The sequence below is a fragment of the Oryctolagus cuniculus genome, chromosome 2, assembly GCF_051225735.1.
Source record: "Oryctolagus cuniculus isolate XC-2025 breed Fujian yellow rabbit chromosome 2, ASM5122573v1, whole genome shotgun sequence".
In the NCBI taxonomy this organism is placed as follows: domain Eukaryota; kingdom Metazoa; phylum Chordata; class Mammalia; order Lagomorpha; family Leporidae; genus Oryctolagus; species Oryctolagus cuniculus.
The window spans coordinates 78976554-79002880 of record NC_142868.1 but is presented as its reverse complement, the minus strand read 5'-3'; the positions used below and the strand labels follow the sequence as shown (position 1 = coordinate 79002880).

The following is a 26327-nucleotide window of genomic DNA, read 5'->3' as shown; positions in this document are numbered from 1 at the left end:
TTTGGCAGTGACTGGTGTAGCCTTGATACCGGAGCCCAGATGTGGAGTCCACACCTGCCCTCGGTCCAAATCCCTGCGGCATGACTAATTCATTTAAGGGTGATTTGCCAACAGTGGCCTTGATTAATGACAGAGGCTGGCTCATGCCAATTGATCAAGCCGTATTGCCTACTGAATTGCTTCACTCCTCTTTCACGTTGGGTATTCATTAGTGATGATCAGCATGCAATAAAAAGATACTCATATTTTGTACTTTCATAAACTAATTTACATGCCATCAGTACTGTTCAAAGGATTTAAAGGAAAGGAGAATATATTTAAAGGGATATGTGAAAAATTCACTGAACAACTTATCATTTTTTCCTTTTGACATTTACTCATCAGTTCAAGTGAAAAATATGTGAACCTAGTACAAAAGACAAAGTTCTAGAAGTTGCCTAGGAGATAAAATACTTGCTACTACCCCGAAATCTAAAACTCTAGCCACCTCTTTAATCTCACAGGCATAAAAATGGAAAGAGCAACACAAATTCTATAGGTCTCAAATCATCTCACTTTAGACAAGAAGCTTAAGTTGCAAGTCATGGTGCTTCCTTCTACCATCATTTGTGTTCCCAATCCTTAGCTGCACTCTACTGAATGGCATTATTTATCTGGTGGAGTAATTGCACCTCATCACTCCTATAGGCTTTGTCTTTGCATTTTCCCACAAACCTGAACTTTTGGCCCAGGCAGTGTTAAGGGAAGTCTGGCAGTTGCTAAACATCTGAATTTCTGACCTTGTTCTTCTTTTCTCTACTGTGTTATATCAGGCTGTTTCTCTACTGAATGGTAGTATCAGTCACTTTACGTAATACAATGACCCCTTCTCTGCTGGTGGGATCTAAAGAAATAGGAGTGAATGCGGACTGGTCAGAGCACTACATTAGCTTTTCCATTAATGAACTCATGCTGGTGTTCCCTGGTAGAAGCATTTCCTTTTTGAGCACAGAATTCTAAGTACCCAGAGACCCCTTACTAATGGAGATGGTGACAAAAATCTCAAATAATTTACATCAGTTAATAGTGAGAAATTCACTACTAATTCTACACCGACTCGAATATACACATCCTCTCTGTGGCAGAGATTGTACCACAACTTAAGATTTATAAGACATGTAGTACACATTTTTGTTGGTACAGAAATATTGTAGACTGTTGAGTATCCTATCAACATTTTGTGGTGATAGAATATGAGGTAAGACTGAGTTTGGTGTGCAGCAACCCATTGCTGTTTTTAAATTCTATAACAAATATCTGTTCATCAAAGATTAATTTGTATATCCTGGCAATTAATGAGGCATTCTCATAATTAATTTTATATTTAGTACTAGCTGAAGAATTTTGCATAGATATGACTATCTGTATCCAGCGTATATTTGCATTACTATGTGTGTGAATGGAAGAGGGCTTTTTTTTTTATTGAAAAACACTTGTATTGAAAGTCAGTCCTTTGCTGGTGTTGTAGTGTAGCTGGCATCTTAGGTGCCAGCATTTTATGTCAGTGCCAGTTTGTGTCCTGACTGCTGAGGAAGATTTCTTTTTTCGCAAAGATATGGCCAACATGTATCAAGGGTATATTTGTATTACTGTATGTGTGAATGAAAGAGGGAGTTTTCTGTTTTTATTGAAGATTGCATTATTGGCGCAGATATGAGGTCTTTTCCTTATAAGAGGATTGCACCCCAGTGCCCTTAGCCTGTGGCACTTGCTCTGCTTCCTGGTAAATGGTATATGTAGTAACATCCCAACCCACAGCTGGTCTCAATTGTGCTAATTGTTTTTGTCAAAACACAGTGAGTCAATGTGATGCATTCTGATTTGCACACAGAGAATAAGGACTCATTATGTGATTTGGCCCAACCTCTTCTGATTTTCCCCTCTTCCACAATAGCAGGCTTCCCAAATTGGACTTTCTCCTTCACGTTGGGTTGAAACTAGAATAATAAATTAGAAGATGGATGGAACAGAACCACAGTCAACTGCTGCAACATGAACAGGAAATATTTATGCTGTTTTTAAGCCAATGATATTTTGGGATTGGTTTTTTTACTGTAATACAATCTAGCTAATGAACACCTCCATGGTATAAGAACCCAAACCAATCAACCTGGCATCAGGTAGACTGTTAGTAGCCCCAGGGAATGAAACCAAATTGGGAATGAAGCATTTGGAATTCACTTTTGGCAGGTTGAATGCAATAATAGTAGCCCAACCAACCTAGATGAGGAAGTACCTCTTGTACAAATCATAGAGATCCCATCCCTGCTGTCATGGCCAGTTTATAAATAACCCATTGAGAAAACACCTGGATGGCTGATGTTTGCAGGGTAGTTTACATGCTTTTCCTCATCTCTGAGAGCTTAATACATAATGGCAGCTCTCTGGTTGACACTTAGAGGGGTCAAAAATAGTTTTACACTTTTTACCTGTTTTGAAGTCCATGCCTTACCTCAAATGTCCTATTAGCTATCTTCTAAGTTCGTTTTTCTTTCCATCTCTGTAATTGTTCAACAAATCCAACAGTCACTACCCGTGAATCAGCATAGATCTGAATCACAGACTGTCAAATAGAGATCATTCCTGAAAGACTAGCTTTCAAGGCCGTATCTGAATGGAGCTGCAATACAACAACTTTTCAATTCTATCTACTACTTACATATGATTTCGCATTGATATGTAAGCCAACTTTTTTCATTCCTTGGTCAAGTGATCATAAGATTTGATAATAGATCCTGGTTTTCACAGAATGTTCTTGATTTACCCCACTTTCCTATCTTAATTATTAATGGTATTGCTTTTCCCTCTTAAGTGTCCTGATTAGGATGTAAACCACATGGTCACACAATGAAAAATGTATGTTAAAAGTGAAGTGAAAAGCAGTGAAAATGCATGCATCCAAATCTAATTCTTCAGTTTGTGTATTTCAGATCCACTCTCATAAATTTATTTTCTATTACATGGTGGCATACTACTGGACTCACCTGATTTTATGATTCAGTAGAACAGCTAATGCCCTGTTTTCCCTACTGCATAGTATTTTCTTATTCTAGGAACCACTGGAAATGGTTCAGATTTATGAGTTATCCACAGAAGCACATCTAAATATGATATGTGTTGTCTCAAAGTACAAAGATTCCAAGTAAGCTTTGAGCTCCTTTTTTTTTTTTTAAATAGTGGATAGTGCAAGATTCAGCAATTTGCTTTCACTTTAAAGAGACTATTTTGAGATATTCAGTAGAACCCATAGACATTTCCCTGATAGGACAAGACCATAAATTTGACAGTTTGTAATCCATTCTCCTGTATTCATATATCCTACTGTAGATTTTGAAGGCTTATTAGTTTCTCATAATGAGATTCAGTTACAGTACAGTCGTCACTATAAAATATCAGTAATATATCAGCATGACCAAGGCACCTTCTGCCTTTATTATGACATAGTCCTAAGTCAGAATAAGATTGTGCTGATATTACTGCTGATGAGGGCAAATATCTTTCCAATTTTATATATTGGAATGGGGAAAAGAAAGCTCCTGTACACACGAGACTGTGTATGTTGATTAACTCTGTGAGGCTACCATCTCTAGTCACTCAGCTGAGATGGTCCATTATTGCCTGATTAATTTTGTGGTCATCTACAGTCCTTCTCCATGACCTGGTCCTCTCTTACACTAGCTAACATGATAAAATGAAGATGTGATAGGTTCCAGACATATTTAAAATACTAAAATCTATTATATTTAAAAATACTTGTAGGGACGTGCATTTGGCTTAGTGTTTAAGACACTCGATTCCAAATTAGAATGCCAGAGTTCAACTTCCAGCTCTGGCCCCGTAGCTGATTCCAGTTGCCTTCTCTTGCCCAGCCTGGGAGGCAATGGTGATGGCTCAGGTGGTTGGAATACTGCCACCCATGTGGAAGACCTGAATTGAGACCAACATTAATGGCAGTCTGAACTTTCAAGCTCTAAGCCAATGAACTTTTGATTTTAATCATCAATGACTATAGGCTTTGGTTGAGTTCAATTTTCAATTAGCCAAATTAGTAAGGGAGGTTAGACAAGATTAAAGGGATTTGGGTGATTTAAAGTATTCTTATAAATACTGTGCTCAATATTTTTTTTCTTTTAAAGATCTACTTATCTATTTGAAAGCAGAGTTACAGAGTGGGAGAGACATCTTCCAGTCTGCTGGTTCACACGCCAAATGGCTGTAACAACTGGGATGGGCCAGGCTGAAGCCAGGAGCCAGGAGGCTGCTCTGGGTCTCCCACGTGGCTTCAGGGACCTATGCATCCGGGCCACCCTCTGCTGCTTTCTCAGGCACATCAGTGGGGAGTCCTATCAGATGTGGAGCAGCAGGGACATGAACTTGTGCCAACATGAGATGCAGCCCAACCCACTGCACCACAGTGCCAGCCCAGGCCCAAAATTTAGAACAGTAAATCCTAAATCTGAGATATATATGTATCTATCAATACATTCATCCCAGGCACTATGTCTATCTTATTCTTTCTGTTTTAATATGCACTCAAAAAAACACTCCCTAGACCACTACTGATCTGAACTTACAACACAATACTGAATCACACCATGACATTCCAGACTTATCTATGAATCAAAAAGGTGAAGTGAGGGAGAGGTATGTCCTGGGATGAGTCAGGATCCCTTTCTGAGGGACAAGCCTGAGGACTGTTTTAAAATTTAGTATATGGATAGACAATCTGAGGTATAAAAAGGCCAACAGATCAGAAGATGACTACCGTTTGAACATAGTATGTACCTCACAGCTGCCCAGGGAAGGCGGCACCCCGGCCAAGGCAGGCCATGTGAGGAAGCAGGGAGGTTGATCTGGAGGCAGAAGGAGAGGGTAGGACTAAGTGTAAGGATTTTATTGAAGTTTCCTTCGGAAGGAACTAGTGAGGCAAGATAAATAGGCTTAGGATGGGCCGGCGCCGCGTCTCAATAGGCTAATCCTCTGCCTTGTGGTGCCAGCACACTGGGTTCTAGTCCTGGTCAGGGCGCCGGATTCTGTCCCGGTTGCCCCTCTTCCAGGCCAGCTCTCTGCTGTGGCCAGGGAGTGCAGTGGAGGATGGCCCAAGTGCTTGGGCCCTGCACCCCATGGGAGACCAGAAGAAGCACCTGGCTCCTGGCTTTGGATCAGCGTGATGCAGTGGCCATTGGAGGGTGACCCAACTGCAAAGGAAGAGCTTTCTCTCTGTCTGTCTCTCTCACTGTCCACTCTGCTTGTCAAAAAAAAAAAAATAGGATAGGCTTAGGATGGGCTTGGTAAATAAGCTTGGAGGGCCCAGGTATAGAGGCTATCTCTAGCAGTTTTGTATCTGGCCTGGGGAGTTTAGGACAGGTGGATATTGGTGTGGAATATGTGAGCCTAATAGAAGAGTTAGTTGAGTGTGAGCTTGGATAAATTGATTTATATTTGAAAATCATGTCTATAGTTGGGGTGTTGGCTGTCTCTGGAAATTGACTCACTCCTGGAGTGGCAATCCTTGTGGATTGGTGAGCCCCCAGATGTCAAAGCGTAGAATACAGAAAACAAAAGCCATGGTTAGTACAGGGATCAACCATCAAACCTGAGAGTATTTTCTGCAGGGACAGACTGATTCCTTGGGAGAGAAAGGGGAGGTGCTGTGTTGGGTGGTGTGGACATAGAGGGCGGATATCTCTATTGGCAAGGGAGATAGTTCAGGATACTTTTTCTGTCAAAATATTTGGCATTGACTGGTTCTGCTCAAATGTCCCCACTGCACATTTCTAGGATTCCTTTTTTTTTTTTTTTAATAAGCTTTGCTTGTTCTTTTTCAAATGTTTTTTGAAGACTTATTTATTTATTTGACAGGCAGAATTACAGAGAGGCAGAGGCAGAGAAAGAGATCTTCCATCTGCTGGTTCACTCCCCAGATGTCAATAATGGACAAACTGAGCCAATCCAAAGCCAGGAGCCAGGAGCTTCTTCCTGGTCTCCCACACGGTTGCCGGGTCCCAAGGATTTAAGCCATATTCTACTGCTTTCCTAGGCCATAGCGGAGAGCTGGATCAGAAGTGGAGCAGCTGGAACTTGAACTGGTACCCATATGGGATGCCATCACTGTAGGCAGTGGCTTTACCTGCTATGCCACAGTGTCAGCCTCTTTTAAAATATTTAGTCATTTATTTATTTGAAAGGCAGAGCAACAGAATAAGAGGAAAAGACATAACTTACCTTTGCTGGCTCATTCCATAGTGTGCACAATAGCTGGGTGTAGGCCAGGCCACAGCCAGGAGCCAGAAACTCCTTCCTGGTCTTCCACGGGGGTGTCAGGGAATGAAGAACTTAGACCATCACCTGCTGCCTCTCCAGATGTATTTGCAGGGTGCTGAATTAAAAAGAGTACCTGGAACTCAAACCAGCACTCTCAGCTGGGATGCCAGCATCAAGTGTCAGCCTTAGCCATCATCTTCCATAATAGTGACTTTAATTTAATATCAAATTCTCTGAGGTTTTGATATTTTAATTGGTGCTATAGTTTAGCTGCTCTTTGCATATAGTTGCAGCAACTCTGAGGGGGAGGGGAGAGCATCTTCAAAGATATTCTAGAGATTTTATAGTTTTTTCGTCACTTTGTGGTTCGCTGGACACTCAAGGACTAGAGTTTATCCTTTTCACTATTGATGCTTTCTAGGCTAGTCTGAAAAAGCCAACGGACGCCACAATTTTTATAATCATGACTGTTACCATAGTTACCAAGTACTTCAGCCACTTGACCTCCATCTGCACAGCATCTCTCATCCCAGTAGGGATAATTGGAGTTATCATGATGCCACCGCATGCTCTGGAGTTATCGGTGGCCCATTACCTCCAGCAAGGAGGGTATTTCTTCTCTTCTCAAATGCATGAGCACCTCAATCATGGAATCTTGTTTTGATTCGATTCTAACACCATAAGAGATAAAAAAAATCCTGTTTCCTAAAGCTACTCAAAAGGCAGTTACTGTATTAGTCAATGTCTCAGCTGGAAAAGCAGATGAAACATTGATAGTAAGTGAGGAAAGTTTAAGGAATGGACATTTTACAAAGGAGTGGGCAGAGTAGAAGGAAGCCATCTGGGGATCTTGTAGTACTCTGGAGCTTACAAAAGTGGGTAGCCTTCTCATACATCAGCGTAGAACAGCAAGTGGGAGAAGTAGTTAGTTAAAGCTGTGCTGGGTGGATGTATTGAGAAGTCCCTGTAATGAGAACTGCTGTGTTCAAGGGATGTGGCCATCTGACATGGAGGCTGAAGGAAGGGTGTCTGTGAAATAAACAGCTAACCTCAATTCCCTCCCCATCTCATCTGCCACAACTGCTCTGCTGCTATTGGCTGAACCGGAAGAGAAGAACAACGCTGTGAGACCTGACGACTCTAGTCCACGTTGGGTAACTTTCAGTGATCCAGGAAAGAATGCCAGGAGGGTGAATTTGTCAGGGCAAACAGAAAGTAACTAACACGGGTACTTGTCCAAGAGGAGAAATTCTAAAATATTTCTAATGTGTTGATACTTTTTTCAAGATTGATTGATTTTTATTTGAAAGACAGGGTGACAGAGAGAGGTAGAAAGTGAGAAAGATCTTCCAATTTCTGGTTTATTCCCCACGTGGCTGGGGCTGGGCCAAGCCAAACCAGGAGCGAGGAGCTTCATCCAGGTCTCCCACATGAGTGGCAGGAGCACAAGTACTGGAGTCACCGTCCATGGCTTTCCTGGGTGCGTTAGCAGGGAGCTCGGTCAGAAGCAGAGCTGCCAGGATTCTAACGGGTGCTCACATGGGATGCTGGTGTCACAGGTGGCGGCCTAGCCCTCTGTGCTACAACACTGGCCTCTCGACATTTTTCTTCTGATCTCCAGTGGATTTCTTCTTCTTCCCATGACCACAATGTTAATAATCATCAGTTGCTGACTCAATTTTTCACTGAGTCAGTTTTCTTCCACCTAAATATATTCCAAAGTATCTCAGATCAGAGGACTGATGTTTTCTGAAATTTAAGAATGGATATTGTCCCTTTTCTTAGTTTTTTCTCTTTAAGATACTTATAGGCTTACATTTATAAAATAATAACAGTAATGCAAGACATACTGTTACTCCTCTTTTAATGTAAATACTTCCGTTTTTACTTAAATATATGCAGAGGAAGGAAGAGAATCTGAAACAAATATAGCAAAAGTTATAGTGGCATTATCTGCCCAGAAAATTTTATATAACTGTGGTAAAATACAAATTTTACCTCTTTTAACTCCATTGACTTTAGATATTTTTAAGTTATTTCTCTGATTCCTAGTTTCCCTATCATTAGATTAGGGCTATGGCAACTGACTTGAGCAATACTTGATAAGGTTGAGAATGCTCCTGGCAGTTTCTGGTGCATACTAGACACTGAATAATGGGAAAGGATTATTAAGAATACAAAGAAGAAAAACAAAAGAAAATATTGATTTAATTGTCTAAAAGATGAATGCAGATCCATGAAGGAATTTAGAAATTCTCAAATCATTCTTAATCCTTTTGAGAATCCTAGAAAAATACACGTATTAACTTAGATATCTGAGATTTGATTGAAAATGTATAATCACCAGCCATGTGTATGTATGTGTACACAGTCCTTATTTGTGTTTTTTTGTCTATTTTAGTTTTAGAGCTATCACTATGTACATGTGCATTTCCTTTTTATAAAGGAATTTAAATCCTGGTGAGCCAAAGAGCTGAGAAATGTGTGTGTTCCAATATATTGACTGCTCTGGGGCTTAACAAAATGAATTGAAAACATCAATCATTAATGAGAAAGAAGATAGGAGCCTGAATTGCTTGTATTACAAAGCAGGGATACCATTAAATTAAAGCCATTTACATTTTGGATTTAGCAGCCCCTAAAATCAGCTTATATGCAAAGCTCCTTACTCTAAAATGAGCTTAATTTCTGCCTGTAAACAGTTCTGCTGAACACCATGAATTTCTGTCTTCTCGAGGATCCCTTGTTCAATTCAGATGAAAAAGCTATAGCTACATTAAAATTGTATATGGTAGATTTACTCCTAACTTATAACAATACTTTTCTAGTACATTTTTTTCTATTGGTATTTTCCACAAGTGTTCTAGAATGTTAAGGGAAAGAGCCAGTTATTTAATGGGTAAAATAATTCTTTGTGCTTCTGATACATTTTTTTGCTGTTTGAAAAGAGTGCATGTATACTATACTACCTTTAAAAACATCACTTTTAGAACCCTAGTTCTTAAAATACCATAGCTTCTCCTTCAATAGGTATAGGATATAACATTTAATAAATATTATGTATTATGCAATTAATATTTTATTTCAATTAACTATTTTTCCCCAAAGAAACCTTTTACAAAACATGCATCTCATAAGTACAATTTTAGGAATATAGTGATTCTTTTTACTATACCTGCCCTCCCACCCACTCTCCCATGCCTCCTCCTCCTCCCTCTCCCGTTCCCAGTCCTTTCTCCACCCAGATCCATTTTCAATTAACTTTATACACAGAAGGCCAACTCTATACTAAGTAAAGAGCGCAACAATTTGCACATGCATGCACACACACACACACACAAACTGTTTCTTAATAGTTGAGACAAGGGCTGTTCAAAGTCATAGCATCTTGAAGTGAATTTCACTTTTTTTTTTTTTTTTTTAAGATTTATTTGAAAGTCAGCGTTACACAGAAAGGCAGAGAGAGTGAGAGACCTTTCATCCATTGGTTCACTCACCAACTGACCACAACAGCTGGAGCTGCACTGATCCAAAGCCAGGGGCCAGGAGCTTCTTCCAGGTCTCCCACGAGGGTGCAGGGGCTCAAGGACTTAGGCCATCTTTGCTTTCCCAGGCCATCACAGAGAGCTGGATCGGAAGTGCAGCAGCCGGGACTCGAACCGGCACCCACATGGGATGCCAGCATTGCAGGTGGTGGCTGTACCCGCTATTCCACAGAGCAAGCCTCTGCTTCTTCTTCTTCTTTTTTTTTTTTTTTTAGAAACTTAATTAACTTTAAAGAAGCACCCTAGAATGATACATCTTTTGTGAGCACTTAGACATAATTATAATACAACTCTTTGAGGGCAGAGGTCCTGTATTTGAAGTTAGTGCCCAGTGACTCGTTGTTAATATAATTGATATTTTATATATATTCAGTACAGTAAAGGATACCTCTTGATTTATGCTGACAATAATTCATTTTTTCTTTTTTTGGGGTACAACACAAATCCTAGATTTCTTTTCTGATATTCACCCATTCTCTGGCAGTCCAAGTTAATCTGTGGAGGCTGAACTAACTTACAATGTGCTCAGTGCATCCCTTCAAACCATGTATGTTGTTTTTTGTTCTGGTATTCAAGAATGGATTTTTTATTCCATTAAGGTCAATGAGATGAATAGAAATCATTTTCCATATGAGCTTCTTGGTGATGCAAATTGCTAACTTGTATCAAAAATTATTTGAAGAAAATAATTCCACATGCTAGAATTGAATGAAGAAGGCAGTAGTTTGGAAGCTGGCATACAGACATTCTGTGACTAGGAGGGTTTCCAGTCTTAGGCTGAAGCAGATGCAAGGGAACAATAGAGAGATGCAATGATTATGAAAGCATTCATGTCTGACTGAAGCCCTCCAACTACAGACATTAGAGTTTTAGGCATACATGCCACAAATTGGTATTATTTTTAGGCTAGAATATATAATTTTATTCTTTGTACTAAACCTATTACAAATTGTGATGCTTATAGGTCTATTGTTTACAATGGAAAGTATTCTAAGTAATAAAAAACTATCATTTTAATACAGGTTAAGCACCACTAATCTGAAAATCATAAATTCAAAAATTTCAAGAAATTGGAAAATTTTGGAATGCAAACATGATGCTGCAAATGCAGAATTTCATATCTTCGATTTGTGATGGGTTGTAGTCAAAATGTAGGAACACAAAAATACTGTGTAAAATTATCTTCAGACTGTGGGTACAAGATGTATAAAACATGAATGAATTCAGTGTTTAGACACGGGCCCATCCCCATTGAATCTAATTATGAAGATGCAAATATTCTAAAATCCAAAATCAGGATTCTGAGTCATTTCTGGTCTGAAACACTTCAGAGAAGATCCTCAACCTAAGCAAGCGTTTTTTCCCTCCAGCTGTTCAGTCAACATGGCCGTTTAGCCACCTGTGCCATTGCAAGTGCTCAGAGTAGCCTGAATTCCTTCATACATGTGAGTGTACTTCAGAGAATACTCTATTCACTCTTAAAGTTGTTTTCATTAGAATTATTCTCTTTATTTACAGAAGAATGATTCCTGAATTATTTTATAATATGGCTTCTTTTTAAAGAAGTAAACTTTATTATTTTCTGTTTATTTTTCTATTTTACTTTAAACTCAAATGTAAAAATTGTGCATATTTATGGGGTACCATAAAATGCTTATATGTACTACACAATGTCTAATCAGTGTGAATACATTCTTTTCCTTAAACATTCAACATTTCCTTATTGTGAAAACATTAAAATCTTTTTTCCAGTTTTTATTAGGAATACACAGTATATTATCATTTTCTATCATCTTCCTAAGTGCTGCAGAACACCAGATTTCTTAGTGCTACTGAATTACAATCTAATACGGTTAATCAACCTTTTCCTATCCATCCTTCCCCCGTACTCCTTAGCTTCAGGTAACCAACATCACTCTATTAATCTCTGTGATATCTTTTTTCAGATTCCTCTTGTAAGTAAGATCATGCAGTAACTGTCTTTGTGTGCTTGGCTTATTTCATTTACCATAATGACCTTCAGTTCCATCCATGCAATTGTAAATAAGGGAACTTTTTTCTCCTCTGTGGCTGAGTAGAATTACGTTGTGTGTATCTACTGCATGTTCCTTATCCATTCATCCGTTGATGGGCACTTAGATTGTTTCCATTTCTTGATTGCAGTGAACAGCGCTGGAATAAACATGGGGGTGCGGATGTCTTCTTGACCGAGGAATTTCACTTCCCTTGGATATATACATGATAGCGGGATTGTTGGATGATGTGGTAGTTCTATTTTTAGGTTTTGTTTTTTTTTTTTCAGAATCTCCATGCTTTATCTATAATAGATATACTAATTTACCCTCATACTAAGAGTGTCCAAGAATTCTTTTTTCTCCATCCATTGCCTGTTTTCTTTTGTGGTTTTGGTAATAGTCAATCTAACTGGAGTGAGGTGATATCTATCGTTTTTATTTGCATTTCCCTGGTGATTAATCCTATTGGGCACCTTTCCTCGTGTCTGTTGGCCATTTATATGCTTTTTTCCATATGTATATATATATATATATATATATATATGGTTTTATTTCTGAAAATTATTTTATCTGTGTTGTAAATAAACTGACCTACTGAGTCATAACCCAACTAGATTCTAATGCATTCATAATCTCCTCAGTGTCCCTTCAGATCTGTTGCTCATTTTAAAATTAGCTTGTTAGCATTTTTGCTATTGAGTTGTTTGAGTTCCTTATATATTCTGGGTATTAACTCCTTGTCAGTAGTATAACTTATAAATATCTCCTCCCTTCTGGAGCCCGTCTTTTCACTCTGTTGATCGTTCCATTTACTGTGCAGAAGCTCCTCAGCTTGATGAAATTCCATTGGTGTATTTCTGCCTTTGTTTGCTGTACTTCAGGGGTCTGACCCAAAAATATCCTTGCTCTTTCCAATGTCCTGAAGGGTTTCCTCTGTGTTTTCTACCATTTTTTTAGTAAGTTTTAGGTAGTACATTTAGGTCTTTAGCCCATGTTGAATTTATTTTTGTACATGGTAATATCTAGAGGTCTAGTTTCATTCTTCTGCATGTGAAGAATTGACTTTCCCAGCACCACTTATTGAAGAATCTTTTTTCCAATGTATGTTCTTAGTAACTTTGTCAAAGATTAGCTTTAGATGTGTGGGTTTACTTTTAGGATCTTTATTCTGTTCCATTAGTCTATGTGAGGATTTTCCCCAATACAATGCTATTTTAATTACTGAAGATTTGTTATATATTTTAGTATCTAATAATATGTATCTTGCATTGTGCATTTTGTTCAAGATTGCTTTCATTATTTGGGATCTTTTGTGAGTCCATACAAATTTTAGTAGTGTTTTGTATAGTTCCAAGAAAAGTGTCTTTGGTATTTTGATAGAAATTGAATTGCATCTATACATCACTTTGGACAGCATGACTATTTCAATGCATGAACATGGGATATATGTCCATTTCTTTGTGTTTCTTCAATTTGTTTCATCACTGTTTTATAATTTTTGTCTTTGTTTTAATTTAAATTATACAAGTTTCATGTATTTCATACATACAGATTTAGGAGCACAGTGACAGTTCTCCCCTACCCTCCCTCACCCATGCTGCATCCCTTCTTCCTCCTCCCTCTCCCATTCCCACTCTTAATTTTTACAAAGATCTATTTTCAGTTTGCTTAATGATTGTAGAGTTAGCCCTACACTTAGAAAAGAATTCAACAAAACTACAAAGAAAAAACAAAACAAAACGCTATTCCTCAACAAAAGAGACAAGGGCTGTATTGGAGTGAAATAGACATTCTGAGATTCGATGATTGTTTTATACTTTTCATTGCACAGATATTTCACATCTTTGAACTATATTCCTAGCTGTTTTTTGGTAGTGTTTGGAAAGGGGATTTCTTTCTTTGTCTCAGTATCTTAAAATTTGCTGTTAATGTATAAAAACACTAACGTTTGCATGTTAACCTTATATCCCATAAGCTTGCTAAATTAGTTTGTTCTAATAGCTATCTTTAGATCTGTTTAATGTATATAACACATGATCAGTGATTTTACTTCATCTTTTCCAATTGTGATGCCCTATGCCTCTTATTTCTCTCTCTTACCTAATTGCTCTGCCTAGGATTTCCAATATTACATTAATTAAAATGATTAATTTTAGGCTTGATCTTGTTTCTCTAATTCTTTAAGGTTCAAAAATAATTCAGGCCTTGTTGTTTTTTGATCAAAATACTGATAACTGAATTTCCTTATTGGTATAAATTTTGTTGTATCCCATAGGTTTTAGTATTTTGTGTTTCCACTTTGATTTGCTTAAACTTCTTAAAAACATTTTCTTTTTAATTCTTTATTTTTTCCTTATTCACTGGTTGTTTAAGTTGAATTTCTATGTGTTAATGTAATTTCCAAAGTTTTTCTTGTTATGGTTAATAGCTTTTTTACACCACAATCAGAAAAAATAGTAAGATTTCTGTTTTTTAAATTTGTTAAGACTTGTTTTGAGCCTTACCATCCGATCTATCCTGGAGAATGCTCCCATTACTCTTAAGTAGAATGTGAATTCTGCAGATGCTGAATGTAATGTTCTTTACATGTATATTTGATCCAACTTATCTGTAGTGCAATGTAACTGCTGTTTCTTTGTAGATTTTCTAATTTGATAAACTGGCTATTTCTAAAAATGGAGTGCTCATACCCTGTACGATTACTGTATTGGAGTCTATCTCTGAGTCTATTAACATGTAAGTATTTGAGTGCTGAGATATTGCATGTATCTGTATTTACAAGTGTTTTATCTTGATGAATTGAATATTTCTTTCATTATATGATAACGTTCCTTGTTTTAGATTTAAAATGTGCTTAATCTCATTTAAGTATTGCTTTCTTTTGGGTTCCCTTTGTATGGAATATCTTATATCTATAAATGGGATCTTACTATTGTCATTTTTATCCTTTCTAATTTTATTCTAGCTCCTTCTCCCTCCATCCTTCCCTCTCTCCATTTGCTCTTTGTACTTCTTTTCTTTATTTTTTATTTCTATCTTATAACCTTCCTTTTAATTATTTTTTTCTAGTATTCTTCAATTCCTGATTACATTTGATGAGTCTATGATAGCTTTGTCTTTATGGCTACCATGAGGCTTACAAATTACATATTTTGGTTATAACAAGCTGTTTTGAAATGTCAGTAACTTGAAATTGATTATAAAGAAAGGAAAATAAACAAAAAAATAGTTCAGTACAAGTAAAGAATTCAACACTTGCTTTCCATTTCTTCCCACGTCGAAATTTGTTGATGTCCCATTTTACGTCTTCCTATAATGCCTGTCCTATAGCAAATGAATATATTTGTTTACTTTTCATTGTTTTGCATCTTAGTGTTTTTACTAAAGATGTGAGTGATTTCTACACTCATACACTCAGTTTACCATATTATAATATTCTGAATTTGTATAGCTTCTTTTTTTCTTTATAATTTTTTAGAGAAAGGTCTTCCTTCCATTGGTTCACACCCCCCCCTCCCCCCCCATGGTCGCTATGGCTGGCGTGCTGCACCATCCAAAGCCAGGAGCCAGGTGCTTCCTCCTGGTCTCCCATGTGTGTGCAGGGCCTAAGCACTTGGGTCATCCTACACTTCCCTCCTGGGCCACAGCAGAGAGCTGGACTGGAAGAGGAGCAACTGGGACAGAACCGGTGCCCCAACCAGGACTAGAATCAGGAGTGCCGGTGCCACAGGCTGAGGATTAGCCAAGTGAGCCACGGTGCCGGCCTGAATGTGTATAGCTTTTGTCACCAAATAATTTTCTATCTTATTTTTTTCTTCTTACTCCTTAGTGTCTCTTTAATTTTGAACAACTTCCATTCGCAATTTTTATAAGACATACATGATATTGATATATTCCCTCAGCTTTTGTTTGTCTTGGAATGTCTTTATTTATCCTTTATATATAAAGAATAGTTTTGCTGCATATAGTACTCTTATGTGGTAATTTTTTTTCTTCTGGAGTACTCTGAAACTCTTATCCCACTCTCTCCTGGCCGTAATCTATAGCTGAGGATCTATAGTTAGGTGAATGGTTACACTTTTATATGTTGCTTTTTGTGTCTTACAGCTTTGAGAATCCTTTTGTCTTTAACCTTGAAGAGCCTGATCTTAATTATGTCTTTGGGTAGACTTTTTTACGTTGAATATGAGTGTTGACCTCTAACCTTCCTATACCTTCATTATTACATCTTCCTCTTGATTTAGATTTGGTAGGTTTTTGTCATCTTCTCTTTTAGTATTCTCAAGTCCCCCTTGAACTCTAGGTTTTCATGTTCTAAAAATCTCCATAAACTTTTTTCATTCCCTTTGATTTTTTTTTTTTTTTGTTTTTCTCCTGTGTATATTTTCAATAAGCCTGCCTTGAGGCTTACTGATTATTTCTTATATTTAATCTGTTCTGCTGTGGATGAATTTCATTGCATTTTTAATTATACTTAGTGTGCTTTTCAGTTCAATTATTTCTGTTTAATTTTCTAAAATTACTTCTGTCAAGTCTCTCAGATTATTGTTTCTAGGTTTTCTTAATTTTTTGAGCTTCCTTTGAAAAGATATTTCAAATTATTCATGTGAGCATTTGACAATGTGAGATCACATCTACTTGGTTGCTCTCTGGCCCTTTATTTTGTTCATCAGGTGAAGTCAAGAATCCCTTGGAGTTCTTGATGCTTGTTGGTGTATTTCATCATTTGGGCATTGAAAGATTGTCTTCCGTGGCTACATGATGTGGCATCACTTGTGGCTCTCCTTCCAGAAAATCTAAGCAGTTTAATTTCTCCAAGCCTAAGGACTCTCCCTCCACTTCAGCACTGAGTGTGCCCTAAGATGAGCTTTGCCAAATGTCCACTGCCAGTGCACTGTTACTGCCTTGCTGGTGCCCTGACCTTCGATTTGTCTCATGTCTTCAGTTGGCCTACTACCCAGTTGGAACCAGGGAGGCTTCAAGAAAAACATCCTACATACTTCTGCCTATACCTGGGGAAGGCCCAGATACCCCGTCCTCTAACTACCAATGCTGCACCTGGAGAGCACAGCATGCCAAACCGGCACAGCATCAGGGAAGGCCCAATCCCACACTGCCATGCTGTATCTGTTGCAGACTTGAGCTCAGATCCTGAAGATGCACCAACTAATCCTATATGATGTTAGCTGCAGTGCAACTCTGATCAACTAGCACCATAAAACTTCCACTCAACACTGGGGCAGGTCCAGAGGTTCCATTCATGCAAACTGGCCTGGAGACAGGCACCCATAAGATCTGCCCACTGTTGCATTTTATTAGCCCAATTGACTCTGGGTTCTAAAACAATCTTTTGCATCTTTGCTGTCGACCCACAGAGGGGAGAAGGATGATAAAGGCAGCTCATGACCACCCAGGCAGGCACTAACCCGAGTCACACCTGTATGTTACAGCAACTAGACCCTGCCTTGTTTGAAGGATGCATGCCAGGCCCAAATCAGGCTGATGGTGTATGATCCATGATGAATCCCTCCTTCTGGGCTGCAGGTCTCCACCTCTGGCGGGGGCAATTCTAGAAGCTCCATTTCTCAGCAGTGGCCTATAGGTAGAGGCCTGTAGATTTTAACAGTCACTGTGTCTCATAGTGGTGGCCTGGTTCTGAGCTCCCAGCTAAGATCTTTTCTTTCCCTCCCTTCTTTCCAATAGCTAAGCCTCATTCCCAGGGATTGGGAGAGCAGTGGTGGTGGCAGTTCCTTGGCTGCTTGTCTGTCAAAGAAGGGTTCAAAACTCAGACTGCAGGTATTAGTTGGGGACAGGACCCCTGAGAGCATCAAGTACTGGTTTTTATTGTGGAAGGCCTGGTTCTGAGTTTCAAGTCTCAGTTCTGTTTTTTTTTTTTTTTTTTTTTTTTGACAGGCAGAGTGGACAGTGAGAGAGAGAGAGAGACAGAGAAAGGTCTTCCTTTGCCGTTGGTTCACCCTCCAATGGCCGCCGCGGCTGGTGCACTGTGGCTGGCGCACCACGCTGATCCGATGGCAGGAGCCAGGTACTTATTCTGGTCTCCCATGGGGTGCAGGGCCCAAGCACTTGGGCCATCCTCCACTGCACTCCCTGGCCACAGCAGAGAGCTGGCCTGGAAGAGGGGCAACTGGGACAGAATCCGGCACCCCGACCGGGACTAGAACCCAGTGTGCCGGCGCCACAAGGCGGAGGATTAGCCTTGTGAGCTGTGATGCTGGCTCTCAGGTCTGGTTTTAATTCACTCTCTTTCTCCCAAGTGGGCACCATCACTCTTCATGCTGTGCTACTTGGAACTCTGGGGCTGGGGGGTAATGGGCAGCTCTTTCCCTCCTGCTGTCTTCAATGCATCTTTTCATATTATTATACTAAAACCAGGCACTGTGGTTTCTCATCTCCCTTCTGTAGCTCTCGTGAAGGTGATTTTGCTGAGTAAATTGCTGTTCAAAATTGGTTTCTTTGTGGGGAGATGATCACCCAGTGTCTTACACATCACCATTTTGTTCCACCTCCTACTTTCAAAGTTCTCATGGAAAACTTTCATTTGATTTAGATGTATAACTGAATTTTAGTTCTAATTTCAAATGGATCTTGTGGGTTGGTTTTGCTACCCTTTCACAGATAGCATAAGTAGAAATGTGAAAGATACTTGAGTCATATATATATTCAAAATTATAAGGAACCTTTAAATTGATATTAAATATATTATGGAAAATTATGGATTTCAAAAATTATTTTTACTCACGTTTTTAAAGCTTGATTTATTTACTTGAAAGGCAGAGTTACAGAGAGGCATAGACAGACAGAGTTCTTCCATCTGCTGGTTTGCTCCCCAGATGGCTGCAATGGCCAGAGTTACACTGATCTGAAGCCAGGAGCCAGGAGCTTCTTCTGGGTCTCCCATGTGATTGCAGGGGCCCAAGAACCTGGGCCATTTTCTACTACTTTCCCAGACCATAGGAGAGAGCTGGATTGGCAGTGGAGCAGCTGTGACTTGAACGGGTGCCCATATGGGATGCCGGCACCGCAGGCAGTGGCTTTACCAGCTACGCCAGAGCGCCGGCCCCCCACAATCTCCTAAAAGTTTGCTCATCTCGGTAGACACAATAGTTGTGATGGGTAAAAGCTTGTTCATCTCTATTATCATGGGATAAAATGGAAAATTTGGAAAATTATTTAATTTATATTTTCATTAGTACAGATAAAGTATTAATCATATTTATTAAATTATTTAAATTTTTGTCAGTGCCATTTTTCATTAAATAATAAAAAGAATGTTAAAATACATCCATATTCTAAAATTTACTTCTTACTGTACCAATCAGTTCCCTTATATTCACTGATTTATAATCTGACTGTAAAAATGTAAGTAATGTTCATAAAAGCATTTGACACTCTAATTAACTTTCTATTAAATACACTTTAATGCTTATTAGAAATTCTCAGTTCAGTTCCATTTCTTTTGTCAAAAATAATCCCAGTTGTCAAGTTTTAGTTTTATTAAGAAATGAAAATATCTGAGTCAAGTTCTTTTGTTCCTCAAGGATAATGATCTTTGAGTAGCATTGACAGAAAATTTATCACTTTATTCAATCTGAAAATATTCAAAGAAAATATGATAATTCAAAATGTTAAGAATTAAAAAGAATGTTATGTAGATGTTTTATTGAAAGTTGAATCCATTTACTAAGTGAATTGGTAAAAAGTATTTTTGGAAAATTTATTTTACATGTAAAGATATAAAGTAGGCAAAGAGATTTTTCCTTTTGCTGGTTTACTCCTCAAATGTCCTCAGTAGGTAGGGCTGGGCCAGACAGAAGCAAGGAGAATGAAATTCAAAGTAGGTCTCCCACAGGGGTGGCAGGGACCCACATACCTGAGCCATCACCTATTGCCTCCCTACACGTGCATTAGCAAGAAGCTGGATTCAGGAGCTGAGGTAGGATTTGAATGTAGGAAGTCAAAAATGAGATGCAGCTCACGCAGATTTCTGAACTATCATGCCAAACACCTCCTCCAAAAGTCTCTTAAATTGACATTCATTCTTAAACATGTCATCATTTTTTCTCCATTAATTTCATAATTGAATGAAATAAAAACCCCAGGTTTTCTTTTTTTAAAAAATGTTATTTGAGAGGTAGAGTTGCAGAGAGAAGGTTTAGTAAAATGGTGCCGTCTTATCTGTGTTGCTATCCTAAGCCCCGGTGCCATCTTAGGCTCCGGCCCTGTTGCCATCTTGCACAGTAAGCTTCTATCCTAAGCCCAGCCTGGCTTATTAGAAGTCAGGTGACCAAATGGCCCAACCACAGCATCAGCTCCAGCCCCACCCAACAGGATTTATTGCTCCCACTTCCCTATCTCCTGCAAGACTATAACAGAACCTGCTTCCCCCACACACACTCTCTTGACCTCTGACTCTCTAGACCTTTCTCCCTCTTCTCCCCCTCTCTCCAGCCTGTCGAGTTCCCCCCACCCTACAATAGACCTTTGTTTTAACTCCAGTGTTTAGTGTGTTTTGTGGTGGCCTTCCATTGCCTTCCAGAGGGAGAGACGGAGAGAGGTCTTCCATCTGCTGGTTCACTTCCTACATGGCCAGAAAGGCCAGAGCTGGGCTGATCTGTAACCAGGAACCAGGAGCTTCTTCTGGTTCTCCCATGCAGGTTCAGGGGCCCAAGCACCTGGGCCATCTTCTGCTGCTTTCCCAGGCCATGGCAGAGAGCTGAATGGGAAGAGGAGCAGCTGGGACTCGAACCAGTGCACTTATAGGATGCCAGCATTGCAGGCAGAAGCTTAGCTGACAATGCCACAGCACCAGCCTCCCTAGGTTTTCTCTTTTTTTTTTTTTTCAAAGATTTATTTTATTTATTTGAAAGAGTTAGAGAGGTAGAGAGAAGAGGTCTTACATCTGATGGTTCACTCCCCAGATAACCACAATGGCTGGAGTTGTGCCAATCTGAAGCCAGGAGCTTCTTCGGGTCTCCCACGCAGGTTCAGGGGTCCAAGGACTTGGGCCATCTTCTACTGCTATCCCAGGCCATAGAAGAGAGCCTGACAGGAAGAGGAGTAGCCAGGACTAGAACCAGCGCCCATATGGGATGCCGCTGCTTCAGGCCAGGGCTTTAACCTGCTGTGCCACAGAGCCCTCCCACCCCCAGGTTTTCAATTGGGCTAATACTTGTATCTACTTAAATGATAAATGAAACAGGAATTTCACAAAGATATGTTTGAAAAATGAACATATTAATCAATACTTGCTTTTACTCTGATAGAAAATCATATGTAATTTTTATTGAGTTGCTAATAAGACTTGTACTGAGGGAGCTCGGGACCAAATGCAGGTCAGACTGCCACCATCCCACAGCTCCCTGCCAGCACATACACACTGCAGTGCCTTCCCAACAATAAACAGAGCAGGATGCAAGTCCCTTGTAGCAAATACTTACCAACGATGACAAGATCTAGGTTTAGATTACAGCAAGCTAGAAAGGGCTCCACTAAGACTGCTTCCCAGCCTTCACAGTAACTAATGTATAGCCAGTATCTTTGTTCCTTGGAGATAACATGTTAAGGACATAAAATACCCCTAGACCTCAAGACCTCAGTGGATTGGTCTCTTTCTATCAACCCATCAGATCATACTGTTTGGAGCTTCTCTTTTCCTTACTTAAGACTTCAGTTCTTCTACTCACTGTTGTGTCTGGTCTCGTAAATTGCCATCGACACCTGGACATGAACTTGGACTCATCTCACGAGACTTCCTGTTACAAGATTGGAAGACCCACGAGGATTCCTTCTCCGAGCGATAAGAGACCCCCATGGCCCATCGCTCCTATTTGCTCTGTCCTATCACCTCCTTGGATGCTTGTGACTGCAGCTAACCTGGTGGAGGGCTGATTAAAAATCTCAACAATAGTCAAACAGATAACAGAGGGACCCTGATGGCTCACAGGGACATGGAGGCAAGAGGCCATGTCGGACACGGAATTCAAGACAGGGAGTCAGAGTGAAGAGGTTGAAATTTTTCTAACCTCACTTGGCGAGTGTAGACAGGGTCTTCCTAAGGTTCATGTGAGTCACTTCAAGGGGAAAACCCTGAGGAGGATCCTGTGGGGAGCCCGGGAATCTCCCCTCACCTCCACCGAGGAGAGTATTCCAGTGAGAAATAAAAGTAAAGGGGAGGCCGGCACTCGGATACCCTGGTGGTGTTTGGCACTTGTTGGCCTTGGGAGTTTCGGATCACACCGAGGAGGAGCCCCAGTCATTGACTGACAGTCCTCCGCCAGGTTAGCTACAGTCACAAGCATCCACAGTGTAATTCTGGAAAAGAGAATGGGGGTGATAAGGAGGAGCAAGTTTTACAGTCTCGGGGCACTTGTATGTCCTTAACACATTTTCTCCAAGGAACACAGGCAGTGATTACTGTGAAGGCTGGGAGGCAGCCTTGATTTCTTTTTTGTTTTTAATTTCTTTATTAGCTTATTTGTTTTATTGGGAGGCGGTCTTAATGGAGCCGTTTCTAGCTTTTTATCTAAACCTAGATCTTGTCATCCTTGGTAGATATTTGCCAGGAGGGGCTCGCATCCTGCTCTGTTTGTTTTGGGAAGGCGCTGCAGTGTGATGTGCTAGCAGGGAGCTGTGGGACTGTGTCAGTCTGGCCTGCTTTGAGTCCCAAGCTCCTTCAGTACTTTTATGTAGCCGTGGGAAAACATGTGAAGAAGCAACAGCGACTTTTCTCGTTGAGAACATCCTATGAAGTTGGCACAACTTGATAGTTGAATAAAGGAGAAACAGAGATAATGACTGATTTAATAAAGTCACAAGATTTGAAGCTGAGATTCATAAGCAGAAACTCAGATTTGCATTCCAGAATTTTCTTCACTGGATCTCATTCACTCATCATCATCATGAAAATAATAATAAATATGTAAATAAAGTCTAAATTTTTTAAGTGCTTTCTAGATGGACAGACTTCATTTTTTTTTGACAGAGTGGACAGTGAGAGAGAGAGAGAAAGGTCTTCCTTTGCCGTTGGTTCACCCTCCAATGGCCGCCGTGGCTGGTGCACTGTGGCTGGTGCACCACGCTGATCTGATGGCAGGAGCCAGGAGCCAGGTGCTTTTCCTGGTCTCCCATGGGGTGCAGGGCCCAAGCACCTGGGCCATCCTCCACTGCACTCCCTGGCCACAGCAGAGAGCTGGCCTGGAAGAGGGGCAACCGGGACAGAATCCGGCGCCCCAACCGGGACTAGAACCTGGTGTGCCGGTGCCGCAAGGCGGAGGATTAGCCTAGTGAGCCACGGCGGCGGCCGATAGACTTCATTTATTAGCAGTCATTCAGATGATAACAGATATAATTCAGTGAGTTAACTCATCTAAACATTTACTGGCTGTTATAACTCCTAAAATGTCACTTTGACTATTATAGAAATGTGCATTTTGGCTAAAACTTGAATGCTTGGATTTAACAAGGAAACTTAGGCTATCCAACTTAGTAGGTGGTGTTTGCAATTTGATCCAGAAGAACTCACTGAATGAAGATGGAGATGAGTACAGATGTGCAGTTGCCTGAATTCCACATGGATTTAGAATCCCTGTGTTTCCTCAGTTACGACAAGAGTCTAAAAAGTGAGTACTCAGAAGGATTTATTGAGAAGTATTTGAAATTCCCAGTTGAAACTCTTTGGAGTGGACACACACCAAAAACAAATACAAAGCAAAGCTCCAAAAGCTGCTGTTGATGTTTGAGAAATGGTACTTTTAAATGGTTATCATGCAAATCAGACTCTGGAAAACATTTTTTCATTGGAAGTAACTGTATTCATTGTACTTTCAAATGAAGAATCTTTTAAAACAACCTGTCAGAAGGCTGGAACAGTTTTTCTCTTATTACTTTTTAAATAGACAATTTCTGTTCAATGAAAAGCCATTAATGAGAACATTGTTTGCTAAATATTAAGATAGGTATACATTGAGTTTGTTTTGAAAGATTTTTCCAAGATTAAGTAGGCTGAAAGGATGGAGTTATAATTGGCCTCTTCTCTCAACTTCCCTTACCTTTATACACAAATATCACTAAAATATCATTTGAATTTTTGATGAGTACAGCAATTAGCAACTGGATAAAAAAGTTCAGTTGACCATTTTGCTACTTTTCCACCTATCAGGAGAATCACGTGTAGTTCGTAATTTTGTTGTGGGAGGATGAGGGCAAGGGTGATCTTGGTTCTTGTCTCATGTTGAAGAAAAATTTCCACGTGGACAGGGACAGTGAGCAAAGCAAGATTCATTGAAAGCAAGAAATCTTCTGCCACAGCAGTCAGGAGCAAGCTCCAAGGAGGCGTTGCCAAGGAAGCTCGGCAGGGTCTGCCCTTTTATAAACATGAGGTGGCTTTCTCTGATTGGCCCCCTTTTGAAAATTGAACCTAGATTTAACCATCCAGGGGAGTAGCAGAATAGCAGCCAATCAGAAGGTAGGGATTACAATCCTGTCTAGCTTTGGTAAAGCTAAGTGCCCTTAACTGACCTAATTGCCTCCCAGCTGACCTAACTGCCTATTAGCCCATCTGACGCCTCCCATTTCCCATCTGTTTCAATACTAGTTCCTATGTGTGATCTACAAGAACATTTCAAGAAGTTACAGCTTACAGGCAGCAACCGCTCAAAAGCTGAAAAAAGAAAATCGTTATTTTGACTACTCTTTTTCCAACTTTGATTTTTCTTTTGTTTTTGTTCATTGCTATTGTATACATAAAACAGATTGATGGCTATTATGTGGGCATTTTAAAAAGTTCATGAAAAATGCATGTCATGAAAAATAAACCCTTCAGAGGGTAGGTTAAGGTTTAGCAGTGACTATATTATAGTCCATGAAGCCATGAAACATTTTAGTCACATTACCACTTCTATCACTGAAAACAGAAATACAGCTGATTTTTATGTGTTGATCTTATATCCTACAACCTTGCTGAATTAATTTATTAGTTACTAGCAAATTTAGGATTTTTTACATGCAATACTATGTCATCTGTGAATAGAGACAATTCAATTTCTTTTCTAATTATGGCTTTTATATCTTTTTGATTACTATGACAGTTTATGTAGCAAAGTGATGTCAGATTCATTGATTAAAGTGCAGGAACTGGTGACTTCATGAGTACCTGCTCAACAGTTCTTTCAGATCTAGACTAGAAACTGAGTTAATTTCATGGATAGAACATTTTAAATTTATACTGCTCTTGAATAAGACACACAGGAATCTCATGTACATTATTAATATAAGCAGAAAACAATTAGCTCAATTTATTAGTTGATGCATTGGTTCATGTGGTCAGGGTGAAAAAGTTTGAAAATAGGACTGATTACCAAAAGCACAGAAAATATTTCTCTCAAGTAACTTATCAGTACACACACACACACACACACATACACATTGTGGATTTGAATACTTTTACCTTTTTTCACATAAGCATGTATGCATATTTTATGCATACACATAAATACACATACATATATATGTATTCATATAAACACATATGTATATGTTTTTATAAAAGATATACACACAAATTTTTCCTAGTTATCAAAATCACTTATTTCTTTGCTTGTTCATGAATAAATTGCATAGTAGTCGGTAACTTATTCTTGACCATCCTGCGTGTTTCAATATTGTCATTTATTATCTGTGTGCCCTTAGGAAAGTCACTTAATCCCCTTTTCATAATTTTTCCTCTCTGCAAACAAAAACTGAAAAAATCCTATTTCTTTCATAAAGTTTTACAGAAGTGTGTATGCACATATCCATTAGTATGATAGGTATCTGGCACCAACCGGCTTGTTTAGATATTGGATATTACTATTATAGGTATATTTAAAATTTGTCTTATTTTTTGTGATCCTGATCTTTTAAAAAATGTAAATTTGAGAGGCAAAGAGGCAATAAAAATGTTGGTAAAGAGAGAGATCTTCTATCTATTGGTTCATTTCCCAAAAGCCTGCAATAGATGGGGTTGGACCAGGTTTAGACCAGGAGCCTGGAACTCAATCCAACCCTTCCTTGCAGGTGGCAGAGAACCAAATATTCGAACTATCAAGTCTCCCAAGGTGTGCATTCGCATGCAGCTGAGGTAGAAGCAGCGCTCGGACTCGCTCTGATGTGGGGCACAGACACCTGAAATGCTGTCTCAACTGCTGTGCTGAATGCTTGCATTGTGCTGCTTCCCTCAGGTCTCGGGCAATATCTAGATTTTAAGTTGCTATTTTGATTGTTAAAATGCCATTTGGGACACCAGTATCCCATATCAAAGTGCCTGCTCTTTGAGTCATTGCCCCATTTTCGATTCCATTTTCTTCCTAATGCACATCCTGGGGGGCAGCAGATTTTGACTCAAAGAATTAGATCCTTGCCATTCATGTGGGAGATCTGGAAACGAGTTGCCGGTTCCTGACTTTGT

At 39.5% G+C, this 26327-nt stretch overlaps 1 long non-coding RNA gene across 13 annotated transcripts in view; it reads left to right on the top strand.

Moving 5' to 3' along the window:
- The window catches only part of LOC149127849 (uncharacterized), a 59788-nt gene that overhangs the window by 11289 nt on the left and 22172 nt on the right, over positions 1-26327 (top strand). For 2 of the 13 annotated variants that reach the window (XR_016229965.1, XR_016229962.1), the window contains 4 exons: positions 11219-11293; positions 12012-12113; positions 14505-14599; positions 16537-18132. The exons of 1 other annotated variant lie outside the window; for it this stretch is intronic. This is a non-coding gene — a long non-coding RNA (uncharacterized LOC149127849). Of the gene's footprint in view, positions 1-11218; positions 11294-12011; positions 12114-14504; positions 14600-16536; positions 18133-23369; positions 23503-26327 lie in introns of those variants that run through there. 10 more of the 13 variants (XR_016229963.1, XR_016229961.1, XR_016229960.1 and 7 more) reach the window with 7 other exon arrangements.